Below are 17,161 nucleotides of genomic sequence, written 5' to 3'. Positions count from 1 at the left end.
ACCTTGTATGTTCTACCTTGGTTTTTCCTTCCAAAGTGTAATACCTCACATTTGTCTGTATTAAACTCCATCTGCCATTTTTCAGCTCATTTTTCAAGCTGGTCCAGATCCCTCTGCAAGCTTTGAAAACCTTCCTCACTGTCCACTACACCTCCAATCTTTGTATCATCAGCAAATTTACCACATTATCATCCATATCATTGATATAGATGACAAATGACAATGGACCCAGCACTGATCCCTGTGGCACACCACTAGTCACAGTCCTTCACTCAGAGAAGCAATCCTCCACTACCACTCTCTGGCATCTCCCACTGAAGCAATGTCTAATCCAATTTACTACCTCACCATGTATACTTAATGACTGAATCTTCCTAACTAACCTCCCATGCAGGACCTTGTCAAAGGTCTTACTGAAGTCCATGTAGACAACATCCACTGCCTTCCCTTCATCCACTTTCCTGGTAACCTCCTCGAAAAACTAATAGATTGGTTAAACATGACCGACCACGCACAAAGCCGTGTTGACTCTCCCTAATAAGTCCCTGTCTATCTAAATACTTGCAGATCCTATCTCCAAGTAATTTTTCAAATAATTTACCTACTATCGACGTCAAACTTACTGGCCTATAATTTCCCAGATTATTGTTAGAGCCTTTTTTAAACAACGGAATAACATGAGCTATCCTCCAATCCTCCGGCACCTCACCCATAGATACCAGTATGATTGAAGCCTGCTTGAAGGAGGTGGTTGTCACATCTGCCAGAGTGAGAGGATGAAGATATCCATGAACACATCAGTCAGTTGAAAACAACAGTATCAGACAAAAGTTAAATATTGCTGCATTAATAAAAATACTCAATTGAGCAGCATTTGTGCAAAGAGATAGAGTTAAAGAAGAAAGAGGGGAGATCTCATTGAAACCTATCGAATATTGAAAGGCCTAGATAGAGTGGCTATGGAGAGGATGTTTCCTATAGTGGGGTAGTAGAGGGACGTCCATTTAGAATGGAGATGAGGAGGAATTTCTTCAGCCAGAGGGTGAAGAATTCATTGTCACAGGTGGCTATGGAAGCCAAGTCTTTGGGTGTATTTATAGCAGAGGTTGATAGATTCTGGACAAGTCATTGCATGAAAGGTTATGGGAAGGTGGCAGAGATTTGGGTTGAGGGGGAAATGGATCAGCCATGATCAAATGGTGGAGCAGACTCATGGGAAAAATGGCCTGGTTCTGTTCCAATGTTATGGTTTAAAACAAGAGATTCTGCAGGTGCTGGAAATCCAGAACAGCACACACACACAAATTTCTGGAGGAACTCTGCAGATCAGGCAGCATCTATGGAGAAGGGTAAACAGTCAACATTGCCAGCCAAGACCCTTCATCAGGACTCAGGTTAAGGAGTCCTATTGAAGGATTGTGGGCCAAAATTTCAACTATTTATTCCCCTCCATAGGTACTGCCTGACCTGATGATTTCCTCCAGCATTTTGTATGTTAACTTAATCCAAGTAGAGTTTTTGAACTGTTCAGTAAAACCATTTCCACGTGATAAATCGGTTGGGTGCAGAGCACCTCCTGCTAAATTGGTTGTGAGGAACACTTAAAATATTCATAGAATCCGAAAACTCACAATTCATGTGAAACACCCGACGTGACAATCTCAATGTCCACCTCCAACTACTCCTGACCTTGCCAATACCCATCAAAATAAACCATATAATCTGTATCCAGGCCAGTCGTATTACAGGTGGCAAACATCCTGTCTGAAAAATACTGGTGAACCAGATGGGATTTTAATGACAATCCAGTAAAATTCTTAATCACCATTTGCAATGCAGATTATCTTTCCAGATTTGTGGGGGTTGGGGGGTACGGTCATGTAGTGGTTAGCACAACACTTTTCAGTACAGACGACCACAGTCTGGAAATGTACCAGTATTAGGTGAATTGGTCATTATAAAATGTCCTGTGATTAGGCTCGGGTCAAAACAGAGGGTTGATGATCGGTATGGCTTGAAGGGCCTGTTGTACGCTGTATGTCAATAAACTAAATTTTAAAAAAGTAATTAGTAATTAGTTTCCCAGCTGAGGACAGCTACTTTCCAACAATCACATTCTTGAACCGACCTGCAGAACTGTAACCCTACCTGTGTAGCAGAATACGACAGACCACTTCTTGTACTACCATGGACTTGTCTCAGACTGCGAACTTGTTTGCACTGTCATCACTTATTTATATTCTGTGTGTTTCTGAACATAGTCTGTGATGCTGCAAGTTTTTCCACTGTACCTGCACACAAAACAAACAACTCTACTCAGGTTCAAGAAACTCAAAAGTATGCAATGCAAAGTTTATATTTAAAGTTAACCAGTAACAGAGGGAGAACCTTCATTACAGAAGTCAATGATGGAACACAGATTGCAAAAGTCTGCAAAAACACTTCTTTTTTGAACTCTTCTCCCTGACCTGTGTGAAGTTCTTTTGTTTTTTCTCCCCCTCTCTCTCCCTCTTCCCCCCCCCCCAACAAAGATTGGGAGACCACTTCACCGAGCATCTATGCTCCATCTGCCAGAACAAGTGGGATCTTCCAATAGCCACCCATTTAAAAAACAAAGAGAGATATAGATATAGATAGGTTAAGTGAGTGGGCAAGGGTCTGGCAGATGGAGTACAATGTTGGTAAATGCAAGGTCATCCACTTTGGAAGGATAAATGGAAGAGCAAATTATTAATTAAAAGGTAAAAAATTTGCATCATGCTGCTATCTAAAAGGGACTTGGGAGTGCATGAATCACAAATGGTTGGCTTGTAGGTGCAGTAGGCTATCAACAAGGCAAATGGAACATTGGTCTTCATTGCTAGAGGGATTGAATTTAAGAGCAGTGAGGTTATGCTGCTACTGTACAGGGTACTGGTGAGGCCACACCTGCATGCAGTTCTGGTCTCCTTACTTGAGGAAGGATATACTGGCTTTGGAGGTGGTGCAGAGGAGGTTCACCAGGTTAATTCCAGAGATGAGTGGGTTAGACTAAGAGGAGAGGTTGAGTCTCCTGGGACTGTACTCGACGGAATTCAGAAGAATGAGAGGTGATCTCATAGAAACATAAAATCATGAAAGGGACAGATACAATAGAGGCAGTAAAGTTGTTTCCAACGGTAGGAGAGTCTAGAACTAAGGGACATAGCCTCAGGACTTGGGGGAGTAGATTTAGGATGGAGATGAGGAGGAACTGCTTTTCCCAGAGAGTGGTGAATCTGTGGAATTCTCTGCCCAATGAAGCAGTAGAGGCTACCTCAGTAAATATATTTAAGACAAGGTTGGATAGGTTTTTGCATAGTTGGGGAATTAAGGGATATGGAAAAAAGGCAGGTAGGTGGAGATGAGTCCATGGCCAAATCAGTCTTGACCTTATTGAATTGTGGAGCAGGCATGATAAGCCAGATGGCCTACTCCTGCTCCTATTTCCTTTGTTCTAAGTGTCACCTCACCTGGAAGGACTGTTTAGTGTCCTGAATGGTAGTGAGTGAGGACATGTATGGGCATATTTAACATTTGTTCTGCTTATAAGGATAAGTGCCAGAAGGGAGATCACTGGGGAAGAACTAATGGACAAGGGAGTCGTGTAGGGAGTGATCCCTATGGAAAGAAGAAAGTAGGGGGAGGTGGGGGGGGGGGGGAGGGAAAGATGAGCTTGGTGGCGGGATCCCATTAGGGGTGAGTGAAGGAGTTGTGAATGCAACTTTGATACCCAGCTCCCTTTAGATAATAATCTAAAGATTATTATTAAAATCAGAGACAACCAACAAGGGGCTAATTTGTTGATATAATATTCCTATCTCTAGAGCTGTATCACCAATGGACAAATTAACCTCAAAGGCTACGTGTACAACAACTCATCTTACAATGGTTAAACAAACCTTGAACTAACATTAACACGTCATGTGTTACCCACAAAACAAATTCAGATAGGTATTTCTGCCAGCTCACACAAAATGCTGAAGGAACTCAACAGGTCAGGCAGCATAAATGGAGATAAATAAAGAGTGAATGTTTCAGGCTGAGACTCTTCATCAGAACTGGAAAGAAAGGGGACAGAAACCAGAATAAGGTGGGGGGGGGGGGGGGCGGAGTACATGCTGGTAGGTGATAGGTGAAACCAGGTGAGGGCAAAGGTGGATGGGTGGGCTGAGGTGAGAAGCTGGGAGGTGAAAGATAGAAGAGGTAAAGGGCTGAAGAAGGAATCTGATGGGACAGATGAATGGATGATGGGAGAAAGGGAAGGAGAAAGAGGGAGGTGATGGGCAGATGAGAAGAGAAGGGGTAAGAGGGAAGCCAGAATAGAGATGGGAAAACAAGAGAACAGGGAGGGATGAGAAGTTAGAGCAATTGATGTTCATACCAGATTAAGTTCTTAAAAAGTTATTTCCATATTTTAGAGAGACATACACTTATATTGTATCTTTCACAATCATAAAAATAGCAATTTTGAAAATATGGTGAAATTCTCATAGCAAACACTCACAGCTACATTGTCCAGATTTCTTTAAAAGCAAATATTGAAGGATAAATATTGGGCAAGACCAGGAAGAACTCACTTTTCCTTCTTCAAATGGGATTTTACACAGCCAAAACTTAGAGAGGCACCAGTTTAATATACAGTTCCATAAAATGATTATTAATATGGTCAGCACTCTTTTCAACAAACTTCTTGTTCTGTTTACTCTCAATATCCATTCTCCTACTCAAGAAACTTTGTCCATGACCTCATTTCAATCCAGCTTTTCTTCCAGCCCATGTGTTTCAAATCTTTAAACCAAATCACATCCTGTCTAGCTCTATGCCAATCAGTCTGCCGTATCCATTTACATCTATTGAAAACCTGGTTTGTGTTGTCATATAGCTGACAAGGGAAGTCAAAGATAACAAAATCAAAAGAGAGAGAGCACGTAGTATTACAAAAATTAGTGGGAAGTTACAGGATTGGGAAGCTTTTAAAAACCAACAGAAGGCAACTAAAAAAGTGATAAGGAGGGAAAAGATGATATATGAATGTAAGCTAGCCAATAATATCAGAGGATACCAAAAGATTTTTCAGATAGATAAAGTATAAAAGAGAAGTGAGAGTAGATCTCGGACCCTGGAAAATGATGTTAGGGAGGTAGTATTGGGGGACAAAGAAATGGCACCCGAACTGAATAAGTAACACACACAAAATGCTGGAGGAACATGCAAAATGCCGGCCAGTAGAATCTATGGAAAAGAGTAAACAGACGACGTTTCTGGCTATGATCCTTCATCTGTGGAACAAACTAGCAATATGCCAGACGGCCAAAGAGTATCAGGGGGCAGGAGTGAGTGTAATTGCTATTACAGTTGGCCCTCCTTATCCGCGAGTTCCGCATGCGCGAATTCAACCAACCGCGAATCCAAAAAAACCCAGAAGTACTCTTCCAGCACTTGTTTGAGCATGTACAGACTTTTTTCCTTGTCATTATTCCCTAAACAATGCAGTATAACATAGCATTTACATAGTATTAGGTATTATAAGTAATCTAGAGATGATTTAAAGTATACGGGAGGACGTGTGGGGGTTATTGTGGATCGGGATTGAAAAAAAATCCCTAACCCTAAGTTCTCTTACTAAGTAAGTCAGAACAAGTACATCCGGTATTATTTAGTGTCAGTCAAACGTTTGTCTCAGTATATAGGATATATTTTACCTTTCTATGCATATAAAACACTTAAGAACGTATGTTTCAGCGCCGGGCTCGGGAACCGTTCCCAAGTGCGAGCCAGTGACAGACCACTTTCGAGTGCGCTCGCCACCGTGCCAGGTTGATGTGGAGGATCAAAACCCCAAAACCCAATAATTAAACCACTGCATTGCTTAGTAAAAATTGGAGCTTTCATCGGGGCAGGGCCTTTCTCACTTTATCCTTTGAAATTGTTCCGATCGTTGACCGACTGTAGCCTAACGCTTTTCCAATGACCGTTGGTGTTTCACCTCTTTCTGATTACTTTATTATTTCCACTTTATTTTCAATCATGATCGTGATTATTTTCGTGAACAGAAACTCTGCAGATTCAGATCTCTACCGCCCAGTCCTAATGTCCACCGCACTGAGACAGGTTAAATAAGGTCTGGAGTTCCGCTGGGTCCTAATGTCCACCGCATTGAGACAGGTTAAATAAGGTCTGGAGTTCCGCTGGGTCCGAAGGTCCACCACATTGAGACAGGTTGAATAAGGGACTTGAGCATCCGCATTTTTTGGTATCCACGAGGGGTCCCGGAACCAATCCCTCGCAGATAAGGAGGGCCGACTGTATGAGAAAGAAGGTGCTTGGGAAGCTGAAAGGTCTGAAGGTAGATAAGTCACCTGGACCAAATGGACTGAACTCCAGAGTTCTGAAAGGGTGGCTGAAGAGATTGTGGCGGCATAAGTAATGATCTTTCAAGAATCACAAGATTAGAGCATGATTCCAGAGGACTGAAAAATTGCAAATGTCACTCCACTCTTCAAGAAGGGAGAGAGGCAGAAGAAAGGAAACTATAGGCCAGTTAGTCTGACCTCAGTGGCTGGGAAGATGTTGAAGTTGATTGTTAAGGATGTGGTTTCAGGGCACTTGAAATGGTTTTCATTTGAGGGTTATCATATCATAGTGGGGAAGTCCAGGACCAAAGGACACAGCCTCAGAATAACCTAAGCCAAAGTCAGCATGGTTTTCTTGGGGGAAAATCTTACCTGACAAATCTATTGGAATTCCTTGAGGAAATAACAAGCAGGATAGACAAAGGAGAATTGGTTGATGTATATTTGGATTTTAAGAAGGCCTTTGACAAGGTGCCGCACATGAGGCTGCTTAACAAAAAAACATTGGCTGTCGGGGGCTAGTGGTTTTCTGCAGGGGTTGGCTTTGGGACCACGTTATACATCAGTGATTCGGAAGACGGAACTGATAGCATTTGTGGATGATATGAAGATTGGTGGAGGGGTAGGTATAAAAGTGTAGACGATTTTCTCAACAGACAGAAAATTCAAAAATCCAAGGTGCAAAGGTACTTGGGAGTCCTCGTGCACAATTCCCTGAGGGTTAAAGTGCATTTTGTCAGTAGTGAGGAAGGCAAATGCAACATTAACATTAATTTCAAGAGGACTAAGTTATAAAAGGATGTAATGCTGACACTTTATAATGCACTGGTAAGCCCTCACCTGGAGTATTGTAAGCAATTATGGGCCCCTCATTCCCGAAAAGATGTGCTGACATTAGAGAGCGGTCAGCGGTGGTTCACAAGAATATTTCCCAGAATGAAACTGTTTTCATAAGGGTTATCTTATCATAGTGGGGGAGTCTAGGACCAAAGGACAGTGCAACAGAATAGAGGGACTTCTGTTTAGAATAGAGATAAGGTGGAATTTCTTTCACCAGAGAATCATGAACCTATGGAATTCATTGTCACAGGCAGCTGTAAAGGCCAGGTCATTGGGTGTATTTAAGGCGAGGGTTGATAGGTTCTTGATTAGTCAAGATGAGAAAGGTTACAGAAGGCAGGAGATTGGGGTTGAGAGGGAAAATGGATTAGCCATGATGAAATGACAGAGCAGACTCAATGGGCCGAATGGCCTAATCCCTCCCTTGTCTTATGGCTGGACACAAGACCATAAGAGATGTGAACAGATTTAGGCCACTCGGCCCAAAGAGTCTGCTCTGCCATTTCATCATGGCTGATCCATTTTCCCTCTCAACCAATTATCCTCTCAGCCCCAGTCTCCTGCCTTCTCCTCATATTCCTTCATGCCTCAATCAATCTAGAATCTATCAACCTCTGCCTTAAATATACACAATGACTTGGCCTCCATAGCTGGCTGTGGCAACAAATTCCACGGAATCACCACCCTGTCTAAAGAAATTCCTCCTTATCTCCATTTTAAATGGACTCCTATCTATTCTGAGGCCATGCCTTTTGGTCTTACACTTTCCCACCAAAAGAAACATCCTCTCCACATACACTGTCAAACCTTTCACCATTCAATAGGCCATTCCTCATTCTTCTGAATTCCAGTGAATAAAGGCCCAGAGCCAACAAACGCTCTTCACATGACAAGCCATTCAATCCTGGAATCATTTTTGTAAACCTCCCTTGAACCCTCCTCCAATTTCAGCAGATCCTTTCTAAAATAAGGGCCCAAAACTACTCACAATACTCCAACTGAGGCCTCACCAGTGCTTTATAAAGTCTCAACATTACATCCTTGCTTTTATTTTCTAGTCCTCTTGAAATGAATGTAAAGGGGGTTTCTTCTTTTTCTTTGTTACTGTGTATGTTAATCAAAATGGCTTCTTTGTTTTGTTAAAAGTAGGAATGCTTCTTTGTTATGAGAGAGTGCTGGAAACTTGTCTGGGTTAAAATTTACCGATAATGAGAGTTGTATTCCTTTGTAAACCAATTGGGATTAATGTTGTTCTTTCTTCTGAGTCTGTAAGCTATTGTTCGTGGGCTTTTGGGGAGATCAGCGTGAGGGGGTGAGAGAGAGAGGACGCGATGCTGTAAACTGGGCGAGGAATGGACCCCAAGCGGGGGTCCGAGGCCAGGAGGTACCCCGAGGAGAGGAGACGAAGATAGATGTGCTTGGTTGACCATTTCGGGTGGTCCTGAGCTGTGAGTCGAGGAGTTCGGAGGGGATCGAATGGTGGCCAGAAGATTTCAGTAATTGAGCTCCAAGGATTGTGCACGAAGTGGTTTGGACTTTGACAAGTTTGGCGCCTTTTCTTTATTTTCTTTTCCTTCATATATACTGTATCATTATTAATCACTTAGTTAAAGTAATCTTTATAAATTGTAATCATTTAATCGCATATGGTGTCCTGTCTGTTTTTTTGGCGAGACGGGGACATCACACAGCATCCACACCAGCTGATTACCCAGTTTGGCGGGGCCGAAGGCTGCTCCCCCTAGATGATAACGAGCTGAGTGAGCCTGAGGCGACACAGTGGGGTGCATTGTGAGGTGCTCGTCCGGATTGCTTTCTGTGGAAGCTGTGTGATCGCCCTCTTTAAATTATGTCTGTGGCGGAGAGCTGGTGTGCCTTTGCGGATGTGCGATTGCTGGTTATCTCAGCATGTGTGTTGGGTGGGATGGCTGTTGTTGGTAGCCCGGAGGTCATTGTTCGAGTTCAGACTAGTGCTGACGAAATGGTGGTGGGACCATGGGTTGTCCATACTGTTGGGAGAGTGAGGAATGACAGGTTGGGATGTTTCAGCTGTGGTAGGCTCCACCCAGTTGTGGGAATAATGTCCAGCCATAAAGGGGGAGGCATGGGCGGAGCGGACCTCTCAGTTGTTGGGTGAGTGGCAGTGCTTGGCTGAGGGAAAACGATAGGGATTGGTTGAAAGTTTGAGTAGGCGTTGTTACAACTGTCCGGTACAATTACCTTGGAGTGACAGCTGCCAGTGATGTGAAAGTGTGGGAAAATGCGTTTGGTTTGACTGGAGGTCAAATGCCGCAGCTGGGGGGCTTACCATATCTGTGGCAGGAGGTTGGTGGAAAGTTTTTAGGGTATCTTTTTTGGCTAGGGGGCCAGATAAATTGCTTGCGGTGCCAGGGGGATCTGTTAAGGGGATCAGCTCCTCCCTCAGTAGTTCAGTTGATTCGAGAGGTGTCAGGAAACTTAGAAGAGGCCCAGTGGGGGAACGGCTTGGGGTCTCTGGGGGAGCACATTCCCAGCAATGTACCAAGGAACTCCTGAAAGGAGCAGACCCTATTCCTGAAGGCTTAGAGGGACCACGTACTCGGGTGTCGTTACGGATGGTTGGAAGCCATGATAAAGCCATCCTCGACACCGGGGCGCAGGTCAAGTTGCTGTACAGTTTGTTTTACAACCGTTATTGGAAGCATTTACCCTTGACGACATTGAGGGTATTGGAGATTTGGGGTACCAGTGCCGGTGGTTATTCAGACGATGGTTATTGGTCAGTGAAAATGGAGTTCTCAGAGACCAATGTGGGGGTGCCTGATGTTCGTGAATCATTAATGCTGATGTGTCCGGACATTGTTGAGATGGGAAGCATTTCAGTTCTGGAGAGGACCAACACCCTGCTGGTGCACTTGGGGGCCTGCCCGGAGGAGGTGGGTGAGCGCTGTTTGGAGGCATCGTCGATGCACCCAGAGTTTCGAGCTGCTTGTGTGGACATGTGTAGCAGCATTGGGCCGGTACCGAATTTAACCGAGAGCCGGTGGTGGTACGGCCTGGGGGAAGTATCTGAGGGTGAGACCCTCTTAGTGGATGCTGCGAAATACCACGAGGGAGGGGAGTTGACCGCTGAAGACACCTCGGTGAGAGAGAGGTTGCGGCGACTGGCCCCTACAGCCGTGGGAGACATAAGCAGCATGTGTGTGGATTATATTGTGCTGAAGTGGTGCACTGTCAGTGACCAGAATATAGCCCTGAGGGCCAAAGAGACGATGGCCTGTCTGAGTGGTGCGAAGTGGTTTAAGGTACTGGATCTGAGGAGTGGATGTTGCCAGATCCCGATGAGTGGGGCCAACAAGGAGAAGACGGCCGTTATAAGTTCCCTAGGATTCTTCCGGTCCGAAAAGATGCCACAGGGCATATCTGGAGCCCTTGCAACCTTCCCGCGGGGCATATGGAAGACCACGGGGGATGTGGAGGTGTTTGGAGTTTTGGCGTATGTGGATGATCTCCTGGTATTTGGATTTGCCTCAGGAGAATATGAAGTGAGGTCGTTGCAGGAGCGGCTGAGAACTACAGAGTTAAAGTGTTTTCTAGACACGTGCCAGGGCTGGCGAAGGTTGCAGCTCGTGAGTGACTGTCTCTACGGAATCAAGTTTGAAATGAAGACGGAGAGACTGGAGAGAGTGATCTGGAACCAGTGGGAAGACTTACAAGTTGGAGAAAACAAAGAAAGTTGTCTGACTGAGGGCAACAGCAAACTGAGACCCTGGAGAGGGGAGTTTGCGGAGGTGAAGAAATTACGGACAAATCTCGGAAGAGGGAAGCAGAAGCTTGAAGGGAACCTGAAGATGACCATTGACAGTTCAAAATGAAGTGCAAAGCCTGAAAGTTGATCTGGAAGAAGTCATGAGGAAGAAGAAGCTGGAGATAAGTGCAGTGAATACTGAACTGGAGGCTGACCAATCTTTAACTGCTGCTTTTCAGGTCAGGGTGGAAGAAGCTGTTGGAGTAACTGCGTCCCAGATTGAGATGGTCAGGACGCTTGAGTCAGAACTGCTGAGCCTGTGGCGAGAGGTGGAGGGGCCAGAGAAGAATCTGATCTTTCGATTGCAGGAGGCTGAAGAGACTGCAGGAGCAGTGCAGGCCACGTGTTTCCGTTTGGAGAAGATCAAACAGCAGCTACCGATCACAGGAATGAGGAAGAATACAGATTCGATGGATGATGTGCTGGATGTGTGGTACATGCCACCTTTGGCTCTTCTCCCACTGAGTCAAGTGTACTGGGGAGGGTTAACTGTGTGCAGTGGGGGGCATGAGTGAGAGGTTGAGAGAGGAGTTGATAGCGGGCCCAAGGTATCCCCAGTTGTGTCCGAGCCTGAAGGGTTTAGGTGAGGGGGTACAGAGGTCTCAGAGGGTTAGGGAACTCCCAGATAAGTTGGCCTATGTAGCGCCTGAGGAACAGGGCGTGAGGTTTACTGTGTGGGGAGGAGAGGTCACTGTTTGTGTTTGGGTTAGGGTGCGTTGGCAGGAAGGGTGGCGAGTTATTTAATAGTCATGAGGACATGACTTTTATTTGGTGGGGGGGAGAGTGTAAAGGGGGTTTCTTCTTTTTTCTTTGTTACTGTGTATGTTAATCAAAATGGCTTCTTTGTTTTGTTAAAAGTAGGAATGCTTCTTTGTTGCGAGAGAGTGCTGGAAGCTTGTTTGGGTTAAAATTTACTGATAACGAGAATTGTATTCCTTTGTAAACCAATTGGGATTAATGTTGTTCTTTCTTCTGAGTCTGTAAGCTATTGTTCATGGGCTTTTGGGGAGATCAGCGTGAGGGGGTGAGAGAGAGAGGACGCGATGTTGTAAACTGGGTGAGGAATGGACCCCAAGCGGGGGTCTGAGGCCAGGAGGTACCCCGAGGAGAGGAGACAAAGATAGATGTGCTTGGTTGACCATTTCTGGTGGTCCTGAGCTGTGAGTCGAGGAGTTCGGAGAGGATTGAATGGTGGCCAGAAGATTTCAGTAATTGAGCTCCAACGATTGTGCACGAAGTGGTTTGGACTTTGATAAGTTTGGCGCCTTTTCTTTATTTTCTTTTCCTTCATATATACTGTATCGTTATTAATCACTTAGTTAAAGTAATCTTTATAAATTGTAATCATTTAATCACATATGGTGTCCTGTCTGTTTTTTGGCGAGGCAGGGACATCACACAGCATCCACACCAGCTGATTACCCAGTTTGGCGGGGCCGAAGGCTGCTCCCCCTAGACGAGAACGAGCTGAGCGAGCCTGAGGCGACCCGGGGGGTGCATACAAATTAACTTTTAGGGAATCCTACACGAAGACTCTCAAGTCCCTCTGCACCTTTGATTTTTGAATTTTCTCTCTGTTTAGAAAATAGTCTCCTCCTTTATTCCTTCTACCAAAGTGCATGACCATACACTTCCCAACACTGTATTCCATCTGCCATTTCTTTGCCCATTCTTCTAAGCTGTTTTAGTCCTTCTGTAGCCTCTCTACCTCCTGAAAACTACCTGTCCACCCACCTATAATGCAACAATAAACTTTGAACAATTATAAAGGATAAATTATAAATATTTTAATTATTTTTTATATTTTATTTAGAGATAGAGCGCAAAATTAGCCTCTCCAGCCCTTTGAGCCATGCCGCTAAGCAACTTTACTGTAAAAGGTTAAAGTACAGATATGAAACATGCACAAATACCAGCATGTATCTGCAATGTAAACAGTGGCTTAATGTGTTCACAGTGTTGTGCAGTGATGGTGGGGGGGGGAGAGGGGAGGAGGAGGAAAAACTAGAATGATTGATTAGATTATCAGATTAACTGCCTGGAGAAAGAAACTTTTAAGATAGCATAAAGGGTTTGTTTTAATGGCTCTACAGACCTTTCCACAAGGGAGCTTTTGGAAAATGCAATTTGTAGGGCAGGTAGTGTCCGTAATGATTTTTCTTACCCACTTCTTTGTCCTGGACACAGGCAAGTCCTGCAGTAATGGTAGATTGCAGCCAATGACCTTTTCTGGCGACCTGACAGCTCTTGATGCAAAAGGAAAGAAAATACAAATACCTAAATCGCTGCCATACAGAAGGCAATGAACCAAATACAGAACAACAAAATTGGCAAAGGTTGATGGTATGACTGGTGAGCTGAAGGGCCTGTTTCTATGCTTTATGACTATGATACTTGCCCTAAACAGCAAGACTGATCAATGTCTCCACCAAATAACTCAACCCCCATCACTACATTATTATTTCCTGTCAGTCACCTTATGTACAGTCACACCCGTGTCTTGCGTCACTTTATGGATATATAATCTATGTATATATGCTATCTTATACATCTATTGTGTTTTTTTTATTATTGTGTTCTTTATCACATCCGGAGTAACAATTACTTGGTTCTCCTTTACACTTAGGAATGGAAATGGCATTAAACAATCTTGAATCTTTTGAATTAATACCCTAGTTATTTTCAAATTGCTTTGGAAGTGGGTTAGAAGACTTGCTCTCTCAAAAGATTAATTTAAAATTAAACAAAATGCTGCAAATGCATCAAGCAAGAGAAAAACACTTTCCATATAACCATATAACAATCACAGCACGGAAACAGGCCATCTCGGCCCTCCTAGTCCGTGCCGAACCCTTAATCTCACCTAGTCCCACCTACCTGCACTCAGCCCATAACCCTCCACTCCTTTCCTGTCCATATACCTATCCAATTTTACCTTAAATGACACAACTGAACTGGCCTCTACTGCTTCTACAGGAAGCTCATTCCACACAGCTATCACTCTTAAAGAAATACCCCCTCATGTTTCCCTTAAACTTTTGCCCCCTAACTCTCAAATCATGTCCTCTCATTTGAATCTCCCCTACTCTCAATGGAAACAGCCTATTCACGTCAACTTTATCTATCCCTCTCAAAATTTTAAATACCTCGATCAAATCCCCCCTCAACCTTCTACGCTCCAATGAATAGAGACCTAACTTGTTCAACCTTTCTCTGTAACTTAAGTGCTGAAACCCAGGTAACATCCTAGTAAATCGTCTCTGCACTCTTTCTAATTTATTGATATCTTTCCTATAATTTGGTGACCAGAACTGTACACAATATTCTAAATTTGGCCTTACCAATGCCTTGTACAATTTCAACATTACATCCCAACTTCTGTACTCAATGCTCTGATTTATAAAGGCCAGCGTTCCAAAAGCCTTCTTCACCACCCTATCTACATGAGACTCCACCTTCAGGGAACTATGCACTGTTATTCCTAGATCTTTCTGTTCCATTGCATTCCTCAATGCCCTACCATTTACCCTGTATGTTCTATTTGGATTATTCCTGCCAAAATGTAGAACCTCACACTTCTCAGCATTAAACTCCATCCGCCAACGTTCAGCCCATTCTTCTAACCGGCATAAATCTCCCTGCAAGCTTTGAAAACCCACCTCATTATCCACAACACCTCCTACCTTAGTATCATCGGCATACTTACTAATCCAATTTACCACCCCATCATCCAGATCATTTATGCATATTACTAACAACACTGGGCCCAAAACAGATCCCTGAGGCACCCCGCTAGTCACCAGCCTCCATCCCGATAAACAATTATCCACCACTACTCTCTGGCATCTCCCATCTAGCCACTGTTGAATCCATTTTATTACTCCAGCATTAATACCTAACGACTGAACCTTCTTAACTAACCTTCCATGTGGAACTTTGTCAAAGGCCTTGCTGAAGTCCATATAGACTACACCCACTGCGTTACCCTCGTCAACATTCCTTGTAACTTCTTCAAAAAATTCAATAAGGTTTGTCAAACATGACCTTCCACGCACAAATCCATGCTGGCTACTCCTAATCAGATCCTGTCTATCCAGATAATTATAAATACTATCTCTAAGAATACCTTCCATTAATTTACCCACCACTGATGTCAAACTGACAGGTCTATAATTGCTAGGCTTACTTCTAGATTCCTTTTTAAACAATGGAACCACATGAGCAATATGCCAATCCTCCGGCACAATCCCCATTTCTAATGACATCTGAAAGATCTCCGTCAGAGCTCCTGCTATCTCTACACAAACTTCCCTCAAGGTCCTGGGGAATATCCTGTCAGGACCTGGAGATTTATCCACTTTTAAATTTCTTAAAAGCGCCAGTACCTCCACCTCTTTAATTGTCATAGGTTCCATAACTTCCTTACTTGTTTCCCACACCTTACACAATTCAATATTCTTTTCCTTAGTGAATACCGAAGAGAAGAAATCGTTCAAAATCTCTCCCATCTCCCTCGGCTCCACACATAGCTGACCACCCTGATTCTCTAAGGGACCAATTTTATCCCTCACTATCCTCTTGCTTTTAATATAACTGCAGAAACCTTTCTGATTTACTTTCACCTTATTTGCCAAACCAACCTCGTATCTTCTTTTAGCTTTTCTAATCTCTTTCTAAAGTTTCCTTTTACATTCTTTATACTCCTCGAGCAATTCCTTTACTCCATGCTGCCTATATCTATTGTAGACATCCCTCTTTTTCCGAACCAAGTTTCTAATATCCCTTGAAAACCATGGTGCTTTCAAACCTTTAACCTTTCCTTTCAACCTAACAGGAACATAAAGATTGTGTACCCTCATAATTTCACCCTTAAATGACCTCCATTTCTCTATTATATCCTTCCCATAAAACAACTTGACCCAATCCACTCTCTCTAAATCCCTTCGCATCTCCTCAAAGTTAGCCTTTCTCCAATCAAAAATCTCAACGCTAGGTCCAGTCCTGTCCTTCTCCATAATTATATTGAAGCTAATGCTACTGTGATCACTGGACCCGAAATGCTCCCCAACACATACATCTGTCAGCTGACCTATCGCATTCCCTAACAGGAGATCCAACACTGCCCCACCTCGAACTTTCAAGTTCGATGTTTAAATGTTACCCCTACGTGCTTCTCTCATAGGGCCAGGCAGTTCTGATAAAGATAGTGAGATCCATGCACTGATGCTGTGAGCTGTGTCTCTGCTGACTGCTACAGTAGTGGTCCAACCAGTGCAGGAGTACTAATTGAGAGATAGGCTGAAACTTAGTGTACCTATTGCAAAGACTTTGCAGGGAAGGCCCATAATTGAGAATCCTGTTGCCACTGGACAGAGAATGGCTAGATCCTGTGTAATAGCCTCTCATCTTTCATTGGGTCCAAAGTTTAAAATCAAACTGCTTGTCAAAGTATGTGTATGTCACCATTCATTTTCTTGCAGGCATTCCCAGTAGAACAAAGAATTACAATAGAATCATTGAAGAACTACAAAGACTGACAAACAACTATTGTGCAAAAGACAAACTGCAAATACAAAAATAAAACTACTACTCATAATAAATATTGGGAACGTGAGTTGCCGAGTCCTTGAAAGTGAGTCCGTCGGTTGTGGAATCAGTTCAGTGTTCAAGTGTGTGAAGTTAACCATCAGGGACTTCAACCAGCATTGTTGTAGGGTAATGCCAACTAGTGTAGTGATGCCATAGCAACAACATGGCACTCAACATCAGTAAGACAAAAGAGCTGATTGTGGACTTCAGGAAGGGTAAGACGAAGGAACACATACCAATCCTCATAGAGGGATCAGAAGTGGAGAGAGTGAGCAGCTTCAAGTTCCTGGATGTCAAGATCTCTGAGGATCTAACCTGGTTTCAACATATCGATGTAGTCATAAAGGGGGCAAGACAACGGCTATACTTTACTAGGAGTTTGAAGAGATTTGGCTTGTCAACAAATACACTCAGAAACTTCTATATAGTTGTACCGTGGAGAGCATTCTGACAGGCTGCATCACTGTCTGGTATGGAGGGGCTACTGCACAGGACCGAAAGAAGCTGCAGAGGGTTGTAAATCTAGTCAGCTCCATCTTGGGTACCAGCCTACAAAGTACCCAGGTCATCT

The 17,161-nt window shown here is 43.7% G+C and overlaps 1 protein-coding gene across 8 annotated transcripts in view; it reads right to left on the bottom strand.

The window, feature by feature from the left end:
• The window catches only part of LOC132385071 (proprotein convertase subtilisin/kexin type 7-like), a 310,522-nt gene that overhangs the window by 265,898 nt on the left and 27,463 nt on the right, over positions 1-17,161 (bottom strand). For 2 of the 8 annotated variants that reach the window (XM_059956777.1, XM_059956780.1), the window contains exons 2-3: positions 13,166-13,247; positions 2,149-2,291 (exon numbers count right to left, since the gene is read on the bottom strand). The exons of 2 other annotated variants lie outside the window; for them this stretch is intronic. The gene's annotated coding sequence lies outside the window, so the exon portion shown is untranslated. The remainder of the gene's footprint in view (positions 1-2,148; positions 2,292-13,165; positions 13,248-17,161) is intronic. 4 more of the 8 variants (XM_059956783.1, XM_059956785.1, XM_059956778.1 and 1 more) reach the window with 2 other exon arrangements.

This window comes from Hypanus sabinus, chromosome X2, assembly GCF_030144855.1.
Source record: "Hypanus sabinus isolate sHypSab1 chromosome X2, sHypSab1.hap1, whole genome shotgun sequence".
Classification (NCBI taxonomy): Eukaryota; Metazoa; Chordata; class Chondrichthyes; order Myliobatiformes; family Dasyatidae; genus Hypanus; species Hypanus sabinus.
Note: the sequence above shows the minus strand (reverse complement) of the source record. Positions and strands in the feature narration are given on the sequence as shown.